At 37.3% G+C, this 21,831-nt stretch overlaps 1 protein-coding gene across 5 annotated transcripts in view; it reads left to right on the forward strand.

Annotated features, from left to right (window-relative positions):
- BBX (BBX high mobility group box domain containing) overlaps nucleotides 1-21,831 on the forward strand; it is a 260,233-nt gene that overhangs the window by 1,842 nt on the left and 236,560 nt on the right. For all 5 annotated transcript variants that reach the window (XM_019651181.1, XM_019651182.1, XM_019651184.1 and 2 more), the window contains one exon: nucleotides 1,637-1,708. The gene's annotated coding sequence lies outside the window, so the exon portion shown is untranslated. The remainder of the gene's footprint in view (nucleotides 1-1,636; nucleotides 1,709-21,831) is intronic.

Below are 21,831 nucleotides of genomic sequence, written 5' to 3' on the forward strand. Positions count from 1 at the left end.
GGGGGAGAGGGAGAGACGGAGAGAAGCTATTTTTTGCTTTCCTTTCAGTAGAAAGGAAAATAAAGCGTGCATTCCCCTTCCATCCTGATGTGTAGGGTCTAGTGAATATTTTAACTGTCTGAGGACAAATTAGTCTAGGTGGATCTTGTTGAAAAGTTTCGCGAGGTGGGGTGGAGGTGGAGGGGGGGGCACGAAGGGGAAGGTGGGTGGAGGTTGTGGGGGATGGGGACAGAGCGAGCTCTGCCTCTGCTAATGGTCATTGGCCTGGGGCTTTGAAACCATTGCCTGTCCTGCTAATGACACGTCCAGTTCTCGTCTCCTGGCCGCGGACGCCGGGCTTCGGGGGACTGGGGTACTTTCCCCGCGCTGGGAGGGGCGTTCTTCGTCATCCCCTGGGGTTGCCCACTCGCGGCGTGGGGGCCTCACGCGCGCCCCCTCTCCTGTGCGCCGCTGCCACCTCTGCTCGCGCGACTTCTGTAGACTGTCCGCGGCGAGGGGGCGCGGGGGTCCCCGGCGCGGATGTCCCCGCGCAGCCACCCGGTGACCGGCCCCACGCGCGCTGTGCGGTCCAAGCCCAGAATGGCAACGCCGGGCCGGGCGGCGGTGCCTCCCTGGGGGGCAGCGGAGGCAGCGGTGGTGGCGGCGGGATCTTCACCGGGGCCCGCGGGAGGAGGAGGGGGAGGAGGAGGAAGAGGAGAGGGAGGCGTTTTCTGCCCAGACCGCCGCCAGTTCGAGCGGGCACGGGTATGGGGACACCCCACTCGTTGCTCCTCCGTTATGGAAAGGTGTTTCACAGACTTTTACGCCCGGAGTGTGGGATTTGCACTTCATTTTTTCTCTCTCCCCTTTTCCCCAAAGCAAGATGGACTCTATTCCCTTTCTCTTTCTCCCTCTGCCTCTGTCTTGTCAGCCTTTAAGATCGACATTTTGTACTAAGATGCAAACTTGATGGTGACCAGCAACAAAGGCGGGGTGGGATCTCTTGCTCCCTTCCTCCCTCTCCATTTCCTAGCTCCCCCCACTCCGACCTGGAAGACCTGGTGGCCCTGCACTTGCCGCGGGGGGCTGTGGTGAATGTGCTTCTCAGCTCGGTTCCGATCTCCAATCTCAGGATTTTGACCAGAGCTGGCGTTTGGGCGACGGCTGTGGCAGCCCAGGTCCGCAAGGCTGAGCGCTGCGATACCTGGACCCACTGCCATCGCTGTGCTACCTCCGGCTGGCTCCTGGGCACGTTGGAGGCTCAGGCTGCCTATCGATTGCTATGCTTTGGTTACTGGTGTATTTGTCCTGGGGGCAGCGATCACTTGTGCAAGTTGATGAATGATCGCGGTGTGGGTTTTGGGTTTGCGGAATGGATCAACTTTCTGCTTTGTACATATGGGGAGTAGGAAGAGTGGGTGCTCGAGATACCCTGGAATGCCAGCTGGGCTACCCTGAGCTTCTGCCATTTGAATACAGGGAGCTTTGCCTTTATTGCCCCACAGTTCGCTCATGGGGCTAGGGGTGAAGAGAGGGGAGAAGTTGGTGGGGAGCTGGACTCCTGGGTTTCAGGATCCTTCATAGATGTTGCAGGAGTTGGGACTCTATTGTAAAGCTCTACTCTACTGATGATGTACCTTTGTTTGATACTTTATAGGTCACTATCATATGACAAGGGCTTTGCCGCAGTTCATCTTCTTCCCTTTGTACTTTCCATTTGCCTTCCTGGGTAAGTATGCAAACTCTTCATACAGGAAACCTGGATAGCTGTTAGTAATAACATAAGGGTCCTTACTGTTTACAAAAGAAGATGCTTTATTGGGGTTACAACACCCCAGAAAGCTTGTCTCACTGAGTTTCCCACAGCAGAAGCCAATTTAGGATTCTTTAGTATTTAGATTTCAGCGGCCATTATTATTATTTTAAGATAGTTTAAATGTTCATTTCACGGTTATCTGCAAGTAAGTGTCATTTGAAAACTTACTTTCAAATAGGCATTTTAATTGATAGTGCAGTTTTACAGAGTTGAAGGCCTAGGCCATTTAATGCTAGATAATATTATAGAAAGATTGCAGCTTATGAGCGGAGAGAATTATTAAAAATCCAAAGAGGCATTGTGCAGAAAGCCTAATTATAGCGACTGACATTTGCTTACTCTTTCCTAGGCGCTCTTTCTTGAGTAACTTGTGCTGTTTGTGACAGTCACTTTTGTGGTGGGAAAGGGTGTACTGGGCAGTGTAGTAAATCTGGCATTTAGAATACCAACTTGATTCAAAAGGCAAATTAATGGGTCCAAATCGATCATAGTTTCTTTCAAAATTTATGTATTTGGAGAAATTGGGTACATTTTAACAGTATGTATAGGCAATAACCAGTGAATTTGAAATGCATTAAGTGCCTTTTTTCAGTATATGTCTATGTCTCCCAAATGGAAAATCCGTGAAATAGTGTAGGGGACAGCAAGAGCCTGAAGAGTTTGTGAGAAGTAACGATCTAGGTGAAAACTGAGGATTTGTAGAACATTTGAAAGCATCACTGTGAGCCCAACCTGCAGAAAACCAACTTGAAATCTTGCCCCTCCATTGTAAGGAATTTCTCAGGTACTCGTAAGTTGCTGATACCTTAAGAAAACTGGTTGTACTAAATTGTGTAAATCAGCTGTGGTACTTCGTAATATTACCATAGTGAAGATGGAGATTGTATTTTCTGAATGAAAATGGACTTGGACTCAGTTTTCCATAAAAGAAAAAGAAAAGGGAACTTGTTGATTGTTTCCTGGCCTGCTGGGATATTGTGTGTGTTACTAAAAGGTCATCTTAGTATTAAGAGGAATTGAGTTTGAAGACCAGGCCTTTCTGGTAGTTTCCATATGGTAGCAAAATATACTTTGACATTGCTGAGAGACTTAGATGAGATGTAATATAAACTCTGTGTCCAACATCTTTTATGGAATGTAAATATCACATTGTTTCCAATAGTTGAGAGAACCTCTTAATATGTCACATACATAACAGGCCAACTGGAATGGTCAGACTGAGATGGTTCTGTAAGATGAATTTAGTGCACACCAAAATATGTGGATTTCATGTCTTTGATTTTTTTTTTTTAAGCTTGTTTGCAAGAGAAGTTTTTCATTTTTGAACATATGGCAAGAGTATTCAAAGTGCATTCCTGATTACTAAAGAACACCACATTTATACATATGAGGCACATTATTTTGTTCACTGGAGCAAACTTTTAATGTTATTTCTTTCCCCATGGAAATATATTTGACCATTCGCAATTTAAAATGGGAATCTGTAATTTCCAGAATAAAAGTGATCTGATGAGCTCTTGCATTTCTTTGAGATATCAAATAACTGCTTCATTAAAACAATATTTTCAAGAACAGTCTGGGTCTTTGAAGTCAGAGTAGTTTTTAGAGTATAAAACTTGTAGTAGTGCTTTAAAAGAGTCCCCCTGACAATGAATTGCTAGCTATTTGCATCTAAAATGTATTTATTAGATTTGAGGCCTAATTATCAAAATAAGAATGTAGATGAAGGTTTTGCTTTTACATTGCCAAGAGTTCCCAAACTTCACATTTTATTACTCTGCATATCACTATTAACTTCTGGAACGGAAGCGTTATTTTGCATTTCACATTTAATGCTAGCTATTGAAAAGGGGGTTCCTGCTCATCTCTTGTTTTTCAGTGCTATGTATTTGGAGTACTGTGACAGTTTTAGGAAGAATCTTCCACTAGAAACTTAGATATTAACAAAAATTTGCAATTTGATAGCTTCCTTTTTAAAAATCCATCTTGATCTCCCTATCTAAATTTCAAAAAAAGTTCTGGGTTTAAGAGTTTGTGAGATAGCATTGCTTTTAATGTACATAGAGTGCTGCTATACATCTTGAAAAATATATGCCACCTTTGACTTGGTATACCTGATCTTTATACTTAATGCACTGAAACAGGAGTCACTCAATTTAGAACATAGCTTTGAGTGAAAGCTAGGATGACCATGTAATTATGGTTGGTTTGTGCTGTAAGTAACTATGTTATTGATCAGATTTTTTGTATGTAGTAAAAAAAGAAACAACAATCTTAAAATAATGTGGTGCAACTCATAAAAATCTAACTTGGCAGCTAATGTATTTATAAAACTGTATTTTTCAGTAAAATTACAAACATAACTTTTAATTATTAATCACCAGCGAACATACTTAAAGTTTACATTTTCCTACGTTTCATAAAGAGCACGGGTAAAGCAAGGGCCATATTTTATGGGATCTACCATGAATATCAATTATTTTAATATTAGAAATCCTTAATAGAAGTAATAAAGACGTCACAGCTCAACCCTGTTAAAAAAACTTTTTGAAAATAGCCTCATTACAGGTGTGCCTGTTTTTGCTGAAGTAAAGGAAATCCCTGAAATTATTACTCTTACAAAAGTGCAGAAATGTTTAATATTGTGATATTTAAATGTTCTAAATTACTAACTTTAGGCAATTAATTTGGCATATTGCACCACCACCAGTGCGGCATACCTATATTTTAAGATGTAAACTTAAGCAGGTGCTTAACTTAAGACAGGTTTCTTGAACTTGTCATTTGAAGTCCACCTCGTTTTTTTTAACATTTCATCACTAAAGGCACCTTTTAAAATAGGTCTGAGTGGTATCTTATATTTTTAGTCAGCTTCCTTTTACTATGAAATGAAAATAAACCCACTTTATAAAAACATTGCAATTTCACAACTTCATTTTTATCACCTGCCCCAGGTTGGTAAATCAGATGCAGGTGGTCCTCAGGCTACACTTTGAGAAACACCGCTCAGAAGGGAGTAAGGACTAAGGCTAGAGATTGAATGGAATTTATTGGAGCTTGCAGATTCTGTGACTGTTATTGAATCAATGGGTTTGGACTACCTCAAGGGCAGTCATCACAGACTGTGTCGAACTGTAGAGATTTCTATATTTTAAGTCATACCTGAAGAAAGCACTTTTTGAGTACAGCTTCACTCAACAGTCATATTGTGTTCATATTATTCCTTAGAAGGGAATTACAGGTCCTTGAAACTCCAGGACATCATTTTACAACTGTAAAGATACTCCCAGAAAATCCTCATGTATTAATGGGGTTTGTTTTCATTCCTGTTTTTCTTTCAAAGAAAAAGATAAGGTGAGAATTAAAGTAAGCATCAGTTATACAATGGAAATGCAAAAGAAGGCAAGTCAGTAAAGAATTCTATCTAAAAGTATATGTAAATAGAGAGAAGCTGGAAGAGAAGGGAATGAAAGGCTTAAAGGATTAAACATAGGCCATGAAGCATTGACACACCTACCAAAGTATAAACTTAATAAGTTGAAATATGTGAATCAGTTCAAGGATCTAGATAGTGAAATAGCTTCAGGTATAAAATATGAAGTAATAATAAGAATGAGTTGGATTTTATGAAACCTTAGAAAAATAAAAAAATATTGTAAAATATTTATTAAATAATTAAACCCAATAGTTAATGGCCTTTGGATGAAAAAAAAATAGGAATAAATAAGCTCCTGGAATGTAATAACTGAAAAGGACATGGAAGTTTGGATTTTATCTATGAATTATTTCATAGAAGGGAATAATAAAAGATCAATAACTTATTTCAAAGGAGAGATAAGAATGAGGAAAAAATTATTTAAAATAGCCGTATTTCTTAAATGTTTTTTATTGCGACGTATGATAAATACCTTTTATATACCAATCCACATATAAAAACTGAAACGAAAGTTTTCTGAAACAGTACTAAGAGCAGTGCCCTCTGATATTTTGTATTCCTGTCGACTTTTATAAATCTAATCTGTTCCAAACTATTTTACTAAAAAATAAATACAGGTATCATTCACTAAATTGATTTTCATGATTTACAGCTTGAAAAACACCAATCTGGAGTGCTTGCAAAAAATGGCCCCATCCCCGGATATTATGATTCAATGTTTCTGGGACAGGGCCTAGAAATCTGCATTTCAGCTACTATTGCAGGTGATTCTGAAGCAGGTGTGAGGTCCTCTGACATACTGAGAACTGGTATAAGGGACACATGGCTAAAGATTGAATGGGAGTCAGGCACTAAATGTGGGGTTAGAGTTCATTGGTTGCTGAGGTCTCTTCCAGCTTCAAGATTCCCTGGCAGTATTTCAGTCAACGTTTCCCGTACTGAGAGGACCCTCACTGCCCTCTGTAGATATTCCTGTAGTAGCAGGTATAGTATAAGGAGCAAAGGCTTCACAGACAAAGAGCCCAGGGTCGCACTCCTGCTGCCTCTATTGCTTACTAGCTGAGGGACTTGGAGCATGTATGTCGTTTCAGAATAATCTCCCATTATCCTATGTGCAAAAGGGCATATTAACATTTACCATGTAACAGAATGAGCGTCATAAAGATGATCATGTCTGTAATGACCCTTATCCACAGTCAGCATTCAATATACAGTTTAAGTTTGTATAGTTGCATTTCACTTCACCCCAGCTCCCACTAAGTTTGAAGTTTCTCAAAGCTATGCCTTTTAATTTTTTGTTTTCTCTAAAGTAACTCTCAACCCTGGTATCATGAAACACTGGTATGTTTTTAACTGGATGTGAAATGCTGGACAAGTAATTCGTTACTAGAGGAATTAATAAGAACAATCACAAGGAAAAAAAAAAATAGCCGGAGCATATGCCACAGTGTAGCACAGTGCGTCTTCAGGTTTGGAGAATGAGTTTCCCACCTCTTTAAAAAGACGCAGCACAGGACAGGTGAACAGCTTTTTTCATATTTCAAAGTGGCGCGTTGTCAGCACTGGGCATTCTCTCTGGTGACTTTGATAGATCTTGGAATATTTGAGAGTATCAGTTCTCAAACTTTCTTCTGCCAAGACACTTGGGACTGATGTTGACACATCAGGCATTATGATTTCCCTGGTGATAGACGTAGATAAATTATATGGTGGGTTTTATGCTCAGTGCACGGTGTGAGAAAGCCACTTCTTTTCCTGTCAAGAAAGTATGTCAGAATACAACCCCGAATCACGTTGTTATAATGAAAATTGTGAACGTACCCCCACACGTAAAATCCTTTATAAACCGTGATACTTTATTTGTGACTAATTACTTGGGGCACTCCTCACAACCAGTTAAAACTTACCCTGTGTCAAGGCAAGAGGCTCGAGAAGCATTACATCCAGAGTGCGGAACAAATTGCGTTGCACAAAATAGACACTTAAATAGAAAAGAGGGGCAAGCAAAGGAGAAGATGAATGGGAGATACACCACATCCCTGAAATCTCAAACAATAGGAAAACTAAAAGCTAGGGAAAATGCAACATGTCAAGTGCGAGGGAAATGCAAAGGACTACAAGTAGTGTCAGGGCTCCCAGACACTACTGTCTTACGCAAACACCCATTACCTCTAACACACACATTTATTTTTAAGTCGTCTTAACATGCATTTAATTTATTTGAATAAATTTAAATGAAATACTTTTGCATTTCCCAATTTTTAAGGGTATGGTTGCCAGGAATATCTTTTTACTTTGCTAAATTTTAGTTGACTGTACTTTTCCATCTCCAATAAATTAATAAGCTGTATATATTATGAAAATGTCTTTGTACTTTGATGTGTAGTGGCATTGGATATACATTCACAATCCTTTATCTAAAAAATCTCTGAAAACCTGAAAGCTTTTTTTTTTTGCCTCCAAAAGTTTGGCACCAAAACTCATTTACCCCAACTATCATGGGGCCTGTTTAAAGTACTTGTAAAGCCCATTTAGAAAGAATATTCACATACTTTGCTATAGAAATAGTAATATGTTTGATTGTGAGATGCTTTCCTTGATCTAGCAAGGAAATGTTATGCAATATATGCTATATGCTCTCTCTGACCTTTTTAAGACCCACAAAAATCTGAAGCATACCTAGACCAAAGGGTTTCAAATAAGCGATTGTGATACTGTCGTACCACAGAGTGCATTTATCTGGTATTTCTACCCATTTAACTCAAAATCTGTTGCTAATTTTGATCACCGATCATCTGAACGTTTTGAGTTCATTGCAAGCTGGCGAATCATGGACAGTATCTTACTGTTAATGTATTTACTCAGTAAAACTACCTATCCATTGGAACCCTATGGCTTCATATATATAAGGGTGGAAGGTATCATAGGTTATAAAGTCAGGTAAACAAAATGGTAATCATATAGTTAATTATTGTTTGTACCTCCTAAGTTGAATTGAGTTGAAAGACTTGTGTCCCTGGGTAAGGAAAGTTTAAAAACACACGTATCTGTTAGTTGAACCTCGTATATCTGGCATTTTGATTCTTTTTGTGTTGTTGTAATTGTTAGTTTTATAAAATAAACACACACACACACTGAAATCTATGTAACATTTGAAACATTTACCATGTTGAACATTTCTTACATAACTGAACAAAATTTAGGGTACTTTCATAATGGCTTAGTGTTATGAGAGGTTTCATGAAGGGGTTTTATGTCCATTATTGTATTGCCATTTGCACTTTTCTTAGCTTATTTCAGAAAAGAAAAAAATAGAAAATGTTTTCTGTAAATTTAGTCTACTCTCAGATGAGAATGTTTTCGGTTGCATTGTATTACAGAGGTCCTAGGTACCTTTATTTTCAGCCATTAACTATGGAATGCTAAGCTAAGACCTTGTCTTTGTATTTTTAATTTCCTATAAAACCACTATAGAAAAAACAAAAAGTTTGATGTGAGGAGGAGTCTATGTGACACTCTCTAGGAATCAATTAATAGCTGATCTGAACTATTGTTATGGTTAGACTTAAATCAGTCTTCATTTGGTCTAGACTCTAAATTGAAACTAAATGGTGACAGAAAAATTTTCTTCTTTCGTTATTTATTGATTGACTATATTCTTTGGTGTAGGAAAGCCACAGATTGAGTAATTCAGAGGGAGTCTTATTAGCAATGCTGATTTCTTTTAATATTAAAAAATGCTGAGTTGTTTTTCAGCTTTTGGTGTACCGCTCAAAACTCACCCAAGTGTAGAGTTATCAGTGACTGCAAAGGGAATGTGGTGGAGCATGGAACAAAATGAGAAAATAATTCTCTCATCTAGCTGTCAAACTTTGATTATCTTTGGAGTTACTGGCGTTAAAATTTTTTTCTTTTCTCTCCCTCCCTCCTTTCTTCCTACCCTCACCTTTCCTTTCTTCCCCTCTCCTTCTAGTTTGTCTATCTATCTATCCATCCATCCATCTCTTTCTATCTCTGTATCCATCTAATCTCTTTTTCTCTCTCAACCTCTTATTGTATTCAGTAATGCACATCTGTGATATTGCCTGCAAAAGTTTGAGGATGGGAATATGGAGTTGAATTTTGTTGTTGTTGTTGTTGTTTACCATTATTTTAAAGATTTGTTTGTAGTTTTTGAGGTCTTATAGTATTTATCACTACTCATATAACAAAGTTGATGATATATGAGTTTGAGATTTACACGATTCCCTACATGTGTCAATTTGTGAAGGATTGTGAGGAGCTCTTAGCAGAGTTATGTCAAGTAAAGTCACCTGTTGTTTTTATGAAATTAGTTGAAGTGAACTCCTTATTCAATCACTTTTATGTTTTAGGATAACAGACTGACTACACAGTTTCATTTATATTTAAGGGAAAGTTGAAAGCAGTTTTTAGGAGTTTCCCAAATAGTATTTTACTTTGGGAGGAAGAGAGAAAGATAATTTGGGCTGAGGGCCTCCTTAGGAGAGCACAAGTTTTATTTTTCACAAACACTTTCTGATGAGGTAACCCTATTTTAATGACCAGGAACCAAAGTCTCCCCATTAGTAACTTGTCTGAGATTACACTGGTAGCCAGGGACTGTGCAGTGCTTAGAACGCCTGGCTGCAGTGCTACTGTCTTCCTGGGCTGTTTCTGTATTTACCTGTCTTTACAGCTACATTGCAAGGGGTTAGAAATGAAAGGTTTGGACCAGCTTCCAGCCCAGAATTGTCCCTGATATTTCTTTTCCAGAAAAGAAGTCTTCATTTTGAAGTGATAGAGCTGGAATGCCACTCTGTCACACTCTTAAGGGAGGTAGGTGAGAAAGTCTCTGAGCTGGAGGAGCCGATTGTCAGTGAGGTCACAGAGATATGGCAGCCCACAATTCAGTTTATAAATTGACATTTAGTGAACTTTCTTCTTGGTTGGTGTATCTAGTATAGAAGTGTCTAATAATAAGAGTTATTGTGTTTGCTATTTATTAATAACTCTGGTACATCAGTAGAAATCATTTGTTTTTACATGAGGGATTGAGTTTTCCTGGCTGAGTATTCTATGATGTTTTTACTCTGGTACTTTTTACTACTTAAATAGATGAATATATTTTACTAAAGGAATTTAGCAATATAACATGACTACTGTTATAAAATACCATATTTCCTCATATATAAGACTCACCCTTTTTCGAAAAATTTGGGGTCTAAAAACTGAGTGCATCTTATACAGTCGTTGTAGATTTTTTTTACTTGCATTTCCCGCTTTTTTCGCACTTGTTTTTTTGCGCTCATACAACCACTGTATAAGACGCACCCAGTTTTTAGACCCCAAATTTTTCAAAAAAGGGTGTGTCTTATACATGGGGAAATACTGACATTTGCTTTGAAAATAAATTCATTTTAGTGGAAAAATTAATAAGCAGATTCATGAACTTCATTTCAGAGTGTCTGATGAGCAAATGTGAATTAGAGATAAGTCAGTCAAACCAGTTTTTGAAGTGGTTTATGGGTACTTTTGATTTATTTTACCTAAGAAATTTATTTCCACTGTGATAAGTAGAAGAGATTTTAAAATTAAGTATTTGTATACAAGTACCAAATCATTTAGAAAATACAAAGTAATGTGTTGGTGTTTTTTTTTTGTGCTAAGAGCCCTATTCATCTGAAATTAAATTCTTTTATCTTGGCAAATTCAGCGAAGTCAGAACCTGATTCAGATATAGAAGATCAAAAGTGTGTCATCCTTTTTTAATGGATTGTGTTTTTCCCTGATATATGAAACATAGAAATAGGGTGTTGTTCTGTTTTGGCAAAGTAGCTTTTGTGGTTGATAATCTTCTTATTAAGAGTGTGCTCTTGCGTTGTTTTAGCTGAATGATACTTGACCAATGGTGTCGGGCTTCCATTTCTTGTGCTTCATCCTCCCACAATAAACCACTTCCACACGGTTCTCATTGAAGTATGCTGGTAAACCGAAACATAAATTTTATGGTGTCTGAACCTTTCTTTCGACTTTTTTTCTTGGGTCATGTTCAAAAATATTTTGCAGATAAAATAATTTGGCCCATTGTTGGTGAGGTTAAGGTAGCAAAAACTACTATCAATTTAATTCACCCTTCATGGGTTGAGTGCCTATGGCATCTTGATACTGATTTAGACTTGGAGGATAAAAAGGTGAATGTGGAACAGCTCTTGTCCTCAAAGCAAATGTGGTACTGGCTGGAAAAGTCCACTAGATGTAAATATCTGTCATATAAATTATTCTGTGCTAATTGTTCTAACAGATATGGCATAAACTAGTACTGAGTAAATACCACTGAAAAACTGGCTAATTCCAGCATAGGAGCTGTACACTAAACTGTGAGGGGATTTTCTTGCTGTGGCCTTGTGTTTGTCCTAATTGTCATTAAGGTTGTAAAGCTAATTTGGTCCAAGCACTAGAGTGGATTTTAAAAATTAGATTTGTAACTCTGATTTGGCTTTTATTTAAATATTAGTGCATCCTTTTGGCTTTTGGTCTATTTGAAAAGCCACTGACTTTTTTTTGTTTGTTTGTTTGTTTGTTTTTGATAAAGCTTTCAGTTTATATTAAAAAGTTATATTTCAGTCAAATGTTTGACTTTTTTATTTTTCCTTTTTTAATTTATTGGTATTAATGTCACAGTCTGTAATAATAACACTTTTGAAGTAAAGAGAAGTGACACCTTTTAAATTTATTTTTCCTTTTTTCATTTATTGCTATTAATGTCACAATCTGTAAAGACAACACTTGAAGTGAAGTGTTTGAGGATTCCACATATACCAGATCATGTTAAAAGCATACTGAACAGAATACTAAGTTTGAATAGACATCCAAACATGCCAATAAAAATACTATCAACTACTGTGGTTAACGGTTTTACTTAGATAAATAATACTGGTTAGGAGTATATTAATAAGGCTTTGCCCAATTAAACCATACAACATGAGATTCTAAAGAAGCACTTCTAAAATGTACTTCTCTATAATCCATGAGAGATTATAGATTGATGGAATCATTGGGCATCATTTTTAATCAGTTTTCAGGTTTTCCAGGATGTTTTCGACCTGCGTTTACAGCTGTGGTTTGTCTCACGTCTTGCTTAGCCGTGGTTGGCGGCACCTATGAGTTTGGTCGCCTTTCATGCTTCACTAAGATCTGGGTTTCTGGTCTGTGGATTCTCCTTTAACTTGATCAAACCTTCAGTATCACTTCTTTTAATCATGACTTTTGGTTTATTACACCTCAGAATGTCTGCCTTTTCACCCTCTTTTCATTGTGGTCCTCTTTTGACTGATCCTTCCTGGATATCAGCCTAGTTGAGATGAAAACTTTGTTTCTAAAATATGGTGCTCTGTGTGCCAGATGCCAGCCTTGGGTGCTTTAATAACAAACAAGTACATTCATAAGCAAAATCATAAAGATGCTGATCTGGGAAGATATTTCTTTGTAAGCTCACACAACATTGATAATGACCCTAATGCTTACATTAAAGCAGCAAAGAGGAACAGAGGCACACAGAATAATAACTCGTGAGTCTTTCTTCTGTTCTCTGTCTTGGGGTGCTTTGGTGTCAGGGATGTACAGCCACTCAGATCTCTTTTTGACCAGTCCTCATCGTAATAATGAACTTTGTAAGTTTTGTGTACGGACATGCATTCTCATCTAATTTGGTGCTATCCATTCTCAGTAGTCACACAGAACATACTCAAATTTGTTGTAAGTCCAGGGTTTTGTTTTATTTTAGTAATTTTCTACATACAGCCTCTGCGTGAATAATGCAAGTCCATACAGAAGTTTTCTGTAGCTTGAGAGGTCTTGAGGAATGGGATCATATGTAGCACAGAGCTACACATGTGAGGACCTGTTCTCACACACATAGTGATAAGTTTACCGCATGAGGAGCTGTGATAATGAATCAGTTGTTAGGAAGTGAATTCACTTTTCTTTAGTTTTTTTAAATGTGACCATATATGTCACTTCTGACATATCTTCAAATATAGCTAAATGGCCTTAAAGTCTAAAATATCACTCTTGAGAATTAGGGTGATCAGTACTTTTCTTCATTAAGGATGTTTTCCTGAAAAGTTCTGACTTAACTAATTTTTCAAAGTTAACTATATTATTATTGACAAATTATAATTTCAGGATGCTTCATGTGTATTTCTAAATGACCTTCAATTAGCAGTGGCTGCTGATTTTACAGATTGAAGTTTTACCATTCCCAGGTTCCTATATTAAGTAATCAATGTCAAGTCCACATAGGGGAGCTGCATAAAGGAATAAAGCACTGATCATTTTATGAAGGAGATCCGTTTTTTGTAAGCAAGTGATCTTCTTCTAATCATATCTATTTGGTAAGTCCAGGTTCTATATATTGAATTGTCTTTATTTTATGCAATATGTGTTTATTGAGTATAAAGCTGAATTAGAAATTCTGGGGCTTACAGAATAAAAATATAATAGCTCTGGCCTCGGAATGTTATTAGTAGAGTCATGACACGTATATACCACATGTGGATTAGAAAGGAAAGATGCTATGATATCCATGAGGTAGAGGGATGGTGACTATAGGAAACAGTTAGGTGAGAGCACATTGGGATGGACCTGAACTTTGGTCATATCGCTTCATGTTTAGGCGTTGTTATGAAATGCTTACTCAAATCTATCAAAGAGAAAATGAACCTGGTGGTAAGCCCAGGATAACCCCATCTGGGCCAAATAGTTTATTCCAAATGTGTTATCATGAAGCCAGTGCAATCTGGACTTCTTAAAGGCTGCCCTATCCGCTCAGTAAAAGAATTCGAGCATATATCCTTGATATGTGCACTTATTTATAAAATATGTATACTGGGCTATTAATATATTATGCATGTAATATAAATAGCTTAGAAATAAAAAAGATAAATTGAAAACAAAGAAAAATTCTAATATTCTTACCTACTCTAGTGCACTATGTCTTATTTATATTTTGGGGTTTTCAAACCCCACTTTGGACACTGTAGGTCAAAATTGGGCAGTGTCACACCAAGTTTAGATAAGTTCCATCAGATCAGGGATTTTGTTTTGATCACTGGTGCACCCTCAGGTGTGGAGAAAGCACACCCACCTTAACTGCTTAGGGCTAGAAGTGACATCACTTGCACTAATATTCTGTTAGTGAAATGGTAGGAGCTCAATAGATACTATTGAATGAAAAGGCAGAATTAGACTGGCTAGTAAGGATAAGGACAGAATCTAGCTCAGCATAAGGGATCTGGTAGGAATAGAGACACTTTTTGTTCATTGCTGTATCTCCCGTGCTTATAAAAGTGCCTACCACATAGTAGGAACTCAATAAATATTTGACTGAGTAGGGGTATGGACAGTTTGTGTCTCAGCATGAGGGTTCAGGCAGAATCTATAGATCCATGGGCAGGAAAAGGTAAATTCCAGGAAGTCCCTAAAGCAGGACAGAGCATGGAGATAGACTGGCTGTAAGGAGGCAGAAAGTTATAGCTGCTGCTGCTGGTGGTGGTGGTGGCAGCACAGTGTTAGTAAGAACATCTGGGTGGAATGGCTTCGGTGATCTCAGGTCTTAAAAAAATGTGACCTTAAACAGTAGGATCTGGATTTTACTCATCTTTGTACCCACAATGCCTAGGACATAGTACAGTAGGCGTCTGATTAATTTTTGTTGAATTGCTGTGTTTTATTCTATGTACTAGGTGTAGGAGGCTCTGTGTATACAGGAATGGATCAGTGTCAAGATCAGAGGCCTGTAAATGAATCCTGCCCTGATTGAAGCAAAGCCAGTGATTCTGGGATTACCTCATGCACAGATATGTTTTTAAGCCTTGGCGTTGTTGCCTGCACAGAGATACTCTAGTGACCACAACTGCCAGATCACATTTAGTTGTTTATTTAAAGGTCCTTATTAACATACGTTTATTGACACATTATCAGTAAAGAAAATGGAGCTTACGATAGTTATTTCTTACATGCTGTTATTCTGTAACTTCTACCCCCATCTCTAAAGCTGGGCTATGTTATGGATCACTGCAATGTATACTATTACAATTAGGACTGAATTTATTTACAAATAAATGAAACAAGGTAGTTTGCATTTTCTCTCTTCTTTTTGGAATTTTCTTATTCAGACGTCCTCTTTAAGAGGTGATAAACACTCTAGTTTTGTGGTCATAAAATAAACCTGTCATGCATTTTATTGAGTGTTGTCCGAGTTGGAGAACAAACATTTCCTCCCCGAGAAGTTATGGCATTAGCTCTGTCCTTTAGAAGCTGGCCAGACGAAGGCATCCTTTTTGGCTCTGTGACATCAGTCAAGATAGGCACCCCTTTCCCCTCTCTACAGTTCAGTCTCATTTAGGACATGCTTATTTAAAGCAGTTTCACATCTGCACAATTAATAAATTAGTATGCTCTAATTTGCTTTTCTGATATCTCATAGTATATAGGAAGTTCCCCTTTGTCTTTATACAGAAACACTTTAGTCTGTCCAGGCTTCCTAGAGGTGGATAAAGATTTCTTCATAGAGCCCTCTTCCATCTTTAGCATGGTCTCATCATTAAGTCATCAAATCTTTCTTTATTGCAAGGCTGTCACCCTTAAAGGCACAGTAGTAACATATCTTCCGTTGAACTGTTGCAGTCTAGAGTTTACACTGATTTAACTGACATCTTATTTGCTCTTTAAAACCACTGTGTGAGGCCGGTAGTATTATTTTCATTTTGCAGATGAGGAAATAGGCTCAATGTTGTTAAGTGGGTTTGACCCAGGTCACTGAGTTTGCAGTGGCTCCCATGAGACCAGAACCCACTGTTTTGGCCAGAGAGCTGCCCACTGTGCAGAGCAGAATTTATCTTATTTGAACTAAGATTTGTTGTTTTTTCTTTCACAAAAATTTCAACCTGATAAGTTATTGTAAATACCTGGAACAGCAGTGAAGTTACTGTAAATACCTGGAACAGCAGTGGTGTGGGCAATATGATAGTTGAATTGTTCATGCCCAGTGGGATATAAAGTATTAGTGAAATGGTCCTTACATTTCTGGTGTGCTTAAATTTATTTGTGTATTTAAATAAGTGTTCTCAGATCATGTGGAACGACTGTCCATTTGACTTAACTTTTTTGTAGCTTGTGATGGAAAATTAAATGCATAGGAACCACACACACACTGATAAAGAAGTGCTTTGAAGTGTATATTAGGATTCTTAAGTGAGATTTAGATTATGTATTGGGGACATGTTTTTTCCTGTAAGACATATTTCTGAAATTATAATGAAAATTAATTGGAAAATATGAATTGATATCTAGATATTTGAGCTACACCCATTTCTGGATCACATTCATATCACAAATTTGATATCAACTGGTATTTTTTTAAAAAAAACTGCAGGCAAGTGCTATAGTTTTCTTTTTAAATTTAAAAGACATTTAATGTGGCACTTTATAGAAAAGGAACATCTCACAGGCCAGTTAGAGAATTCAATATAGCATTTCTGCCAACTATAAAAGAGAAGGTATTTCTATCCAAAAATTACTACAGGATCAATTATTCAATTAATATTTTACATAGCAGAAAAGTTTTATTTGTTAGAATCTTATCTCAAAGTTCCCCAAGAGTCAAGAGGCTAGTAATTATTTTACCGTGGGAGAATGATAAAAGATTGATTGCATTAGAGCTCTAGAACTTTTTTTATTTAAAAGATTTACAGTCTGACCCAAAAGCAATTTATTTAGAATATTTATTTCTATAGATTCCCTTTACTTCAATTTAAGTTTTATAGTTTGTTTTTGAATATTTGTACCAACGTTTGGACATGGTATAGTAGATGAATGGCTAAAGAAGAGGTTTGTTGAAGAATTTCAGTTTGAAGAAAAGCCAGAGCATGTGTTTTTTGGGAGAAGGCATAGAGAGATGGAAGGAGTTAGAAACTGTGAACTTTTTCTTTAGTTTGGCTTTTATGGAGAATGAAAATAAAAGTCATGAGGATACATGAAAAGCCTTACTTTTTTAAGCAGTTATGTAAACTCAGAATCTAGTGGTTCCTCTCTGTCTACCTCGAAACAGCCTGTGAGGAAGGGATTATCTCCATTTTAGGTGGGGGAACTGAGTCTCAGGCCCAGCAGCTTGCGCAAGGTCATTCTTTGGTACATGGTGGAGCTGGCATTCCCTTTCAGCTCATGCTGTCTGAGGATACAACGCTCCTACTCACTCACTCCCTTATCCTGCCTCGTGTGCTGCCCCCACATGGTATTTGTATCACTCCATACCTAGTGCCATGTACCTGTCTTGATTCCTATTGAATCGTAACGCTGAGGGTTTAAAGCCCAGCCTTCTGGTTCAGGATAGTAGTACTTGTTCTCTTTCTGCTTGTCTACGTTGTCATGCAGATTGTCATATACACAGTTGCTCATTGATAACTCTTTCTTGAGTCATTCTGATTATATGGTAAATGTCTAAAGTTAAAGTTAATATTAGAAAGTAGCCTAAGAGATCGTGATTAAAAAAAAAATTGTGCCACCACATGAAAAAAAGAAAACAGTTTTGGAACGCAGATAACTTACATCCAAAGAGAACAGTAGAATTTTCGCTCCGAAAGGGATATTGTAGATGATCTTGGAGTGGTATAACCCATCATTTTAAATTTGAAGAAAGCGAGGCCCAGATTAAGAAGCTAGGCCCCAGGCCATGTTGAGTGGCAAGGCTTGAACCAGGATGGAAGGCTTCTGGTTTGGTATTTTGCTATGGGAATGTGCTTAGCTCCAAAATGATGTAAAAATAATTTTAGTCAATTGATGGCACCATTTTCACAGCAGGAATGTGTGACTTTTTTGTGTTGTTTATAAATGGTTAAAAAAGGTTTAAGAACTAAAATGTTATGTATCGTTAGACTAAAGCTATATGTGATACATCTTACATATTAATTTTGAAATCATTTTATTATCTTACTAGTTGATTTCGAATTTATTTAGCAGTATAACAATTTTGGTAGCTAACAGATAATAAATTGAAACATGGCTTTCGTGTAGCTCCCTGAGTCCTGTGAAAACAGAGGTAGAATTTGCAAAACAATAACACATTGTTAAATGCCATGCCAGTTTATCAAACGTTTTAAGTTTATTACAATCTGGTTTTAGGAAAAGCAGCTCATCCTAATCATAAGCAAAAGAGCCTTTAAAGTTCCTAGGACTGTTAGATTTTGTTCTAGCCATCAAAGTATAAACCGTTTAATAGCTGTTGATCAGGCGCAAGAAGTTTGTAAAACCCCAACAACTTGAGTTGTGAGAGAGATTTCAATGATTTGTGTGCTGGGACGCCTCATGGTGGCCTTGGTAAGAAACTACTGTAGTGAAACCTAGTGATACATACCTTGTAACTCAAATGGATGTGTACTAAACATTAGTGAGTGAAGACCCCAGATGTTTTCAAGGTTGGTACTTTTTTAGGGCTCATTTTGGAGAAATTAACCTCTGCTCTGCAGTTCAGGGAGGAAGCCTGGAGTGCAGTATATCAGAGCTCTGCTTCTGGGAGTTCACCTGGGAGTGGCCATCGTCCAGCTCCTGACTTCCAGGCAGTCCCTACAGCTGCCAGCTTATGTTTCTCCTTTGTGTACATTAGGGGAAAAAAAGGCACCATTTTTTGAGATCCTCTAGTTGCAAATGTTGGAAAATTGTCATGGTAGACTGATTTTGTTAGAACGAGGCACTTCACTGCCTTTTGTCTGGAAATTGTCATAATGAATGTATAGATCTGTGCTCTCTGATGTGAATGGTGCCCCCTAGGATTGTGCAAAGCACAGATTGCACAGCAGGCTATGGCGGCCCTGCAGGCAGTTATAGCCAACGGGATCATGTCTTCAAACATCAGGTGTTAAAACAGCACATCCAGAAAGCTATAAAGAGTTCTTAAATAGAAAATACTGGTTATTTATGAAATCCTTAGTTTTTAATTTATAAGCATAATGGAAATTAAATTAAAAGGTAGATAATGGAGACATTTCTTTACCTCTGCAGTGTACTAACAAAAGGCTCAATATTACACATCTGTTGGCCCAACTAATTTAATATATTTACAAAGTTAGTCTGTCTTTTTCGAGTTCTGATTAAAGATGAAAATTTTCTGACCTTTAGAAAGGAGCTTAGGTAGGTGCAATAATAGAAGGCAGAAGGACTTGAAGCACCCACTCTTGTATCCATCATTGACACTTAATTGTCACACCATCGAAGTGCAACTTGATGGGATTTTTAACATTCCAAAAACTGGCAACCTGTGATGAGGAGAGTATGATCTGTGAGTTAAGAGAAGGAAAGGAAAAAATGAACTTTTTATAAATCTTAAGTGGCAACTAAATGAAAATAAAAGCTTTGAATTTTTGTGTGAGAATGAGAATGGGGATAGCAAGATCAGCACCTTTGGGTTGGATGCAGCAGGTTTTAGAATGCAGCCTGTCTGACTTGATGGTCGTCGTTTGGGCAGCTAGAGGTTGTAGAGGTTTAGTCCCCTACACATTTGGAAGGATAATAATGCATTCACTGTGTGCATTACGTTGGCCTGTGGAATTATTGGGTTGTTAGAAAAGTCATGACACATTTTTGCAACGAAAAACATAGAAAAAATATGTCATGACTTTTCCAACAAACCAATATTTTCTTAACAGGAGCAATAATTACCTTTCTCATTCTTATTTAAGAAATGAGTGGCAATTGGTGGGCTATTCAGCAGGAAATCCATTACCCTGTTGATAGTCTGCTGCTTTCCTGGTTGAGTTTGAGTCTTGCCCAGTAGGTAGTGAGGATGCATTAAGCAGTTAAAAAACAACAGTTGTACTGCCTTTCATTGAGCTCAGTGGCATGATTGTAAAATACAGGATTCAAAACAGAGATTTTGAAAAGCCGGCTGTGAAACATTGCTCCTTTGTAAAGAGGAGACTGCTTGTTTACAGTAGCTCAAAGGTGCTAATTGAGTCTAGTAGGAATATTACTCACGAAGCCTCAAGGTCATCCTTAACCTTTGACTTTTACTTAGGTCCCACTGGCCAGTGACCAGTTTTCCCACCCTATACCACCTAACCTCTCCAGCTCTTTCCGTCGGGCTTCCTGACTCACTGCTGACTGATAATATTAAGTTTGTATCAGCACCCTTTTCTGGGCACTCTGAAGATCAGCTCTATCTAAGACCTGGGAACCACTGATCATCTGTAATTTGACTCCCTAACTCTTTAGACTTTGCTGAGATGACATTCGTTCTCTAGTTATTCTTACCCATAAGTTACTAATTTTTAAATTTTATCACATTTGTCATTTTACTATTGCCATAATTTTTGGAAATGTTAGTGTGAGTAACTTAAGGACCACATGTTTAAAAGCCCTTTGTCAGAACACTGGTTATTTGCTTACTTAATTGACTAAGTAAAACCCAGATTTTTTTTTTTTTTTTTAGATTGTATGGAACACAGGGCCACATGATTAAATAAATCATTATCAAGCACTTTTAGTGACAAATCGTTTTAGTAAATGTGGCAAAATCATTTACATCACATGAGATAATTTTTGCAAGAAACTTGTGCTCTCTTTTGGATTTCTTTATTTTTTATTTTTTATTTTTTAAGGTTATAAAAAGGATTGGGACTTCCGAGTTAAATAACAAAAAAAATTTACCTTCATAAAAATTCACAGTAATTGTAATGGTAATGCAAGACAAAAATTTTTAAGTATGTCTTATTAATTTAAAATGTATGGACTAGATATTTGACCATCATAGTTAGAAAACTGGTTGTCCGGCTGGGCCATACCTGCAAAGCTATCTTTATTTCATTATAAATGTGATATAGTCATTGTACGTGAAAGTAACATATGTTCCCTTTATCCCTCCAACTCCTGCTATATTTTTAGAATGAAAAGTAATTCTATTGGTTTGCTGAGTAACTTCTTACCCAACCAGTTTCTCTTACGTTCTATTAACATAACTGCTCTGCTAGTTTGTTTATTCTGACATGAGAGGAATGAGTATTTTAGGTAAACTTCATAATGTTCAAGATTGAAAGACTAGTCAATGCATATTTCCTTGCTTTAAAAATGTATAATGCTATTCAAAAACAATTATCTAAACAAGCTGTTTTATATTATAATGAAATAGTGCTAGAAAAGTATTTGTTCTGACAACATGAAATGAAACTCAAACAGTCTCAATGTTTTGTGGTTTTTTTTTGGTTAAGATGTATATAACTTTAAATCTTAGCTAAGTTAGGGTGATGGCATAAATCATGGTTATCTTGTAGAACTTTAAGAAGAGTTCAAAGGAATTTATGATGGTTCTAAAACATATCTTTCGTAAATTTATGGTGTTGGTGACCATTCACTAAATACCTGTTCAGTGAATGAAATTACTGAATGAAATTATTATTTTATTTGTAGAGGTGTTGATTGTGCCTTACATGCTTAACAGTCCCTACTTCAGTACCTGTCAAGTAAAGAGACATTTGGAAATTACTTAATGGTTGATTGAAGTGTAAGGCTGAATTGAGAGTTTTGCGAGTTCTTTTGATATATATACTTTTTT

The sequence above is a fragment of the Hipposideros armiger genome, unplaced genomic scaffold (assembly GCF_001890085.2).
Source record: "Hipposideros armiger isolate ML-2016 unplaced genomic scaffold, ASM189008v1 scaffold_154, whole genome shotgun sequence".
Taxonomy (NCBI): domain Eukaryota; kingdom Metazoa; phylum Chordata; class Mammalia; order Chiroptera; family Hipposideridae; genus Hipposideros; species Hipposideros armiger.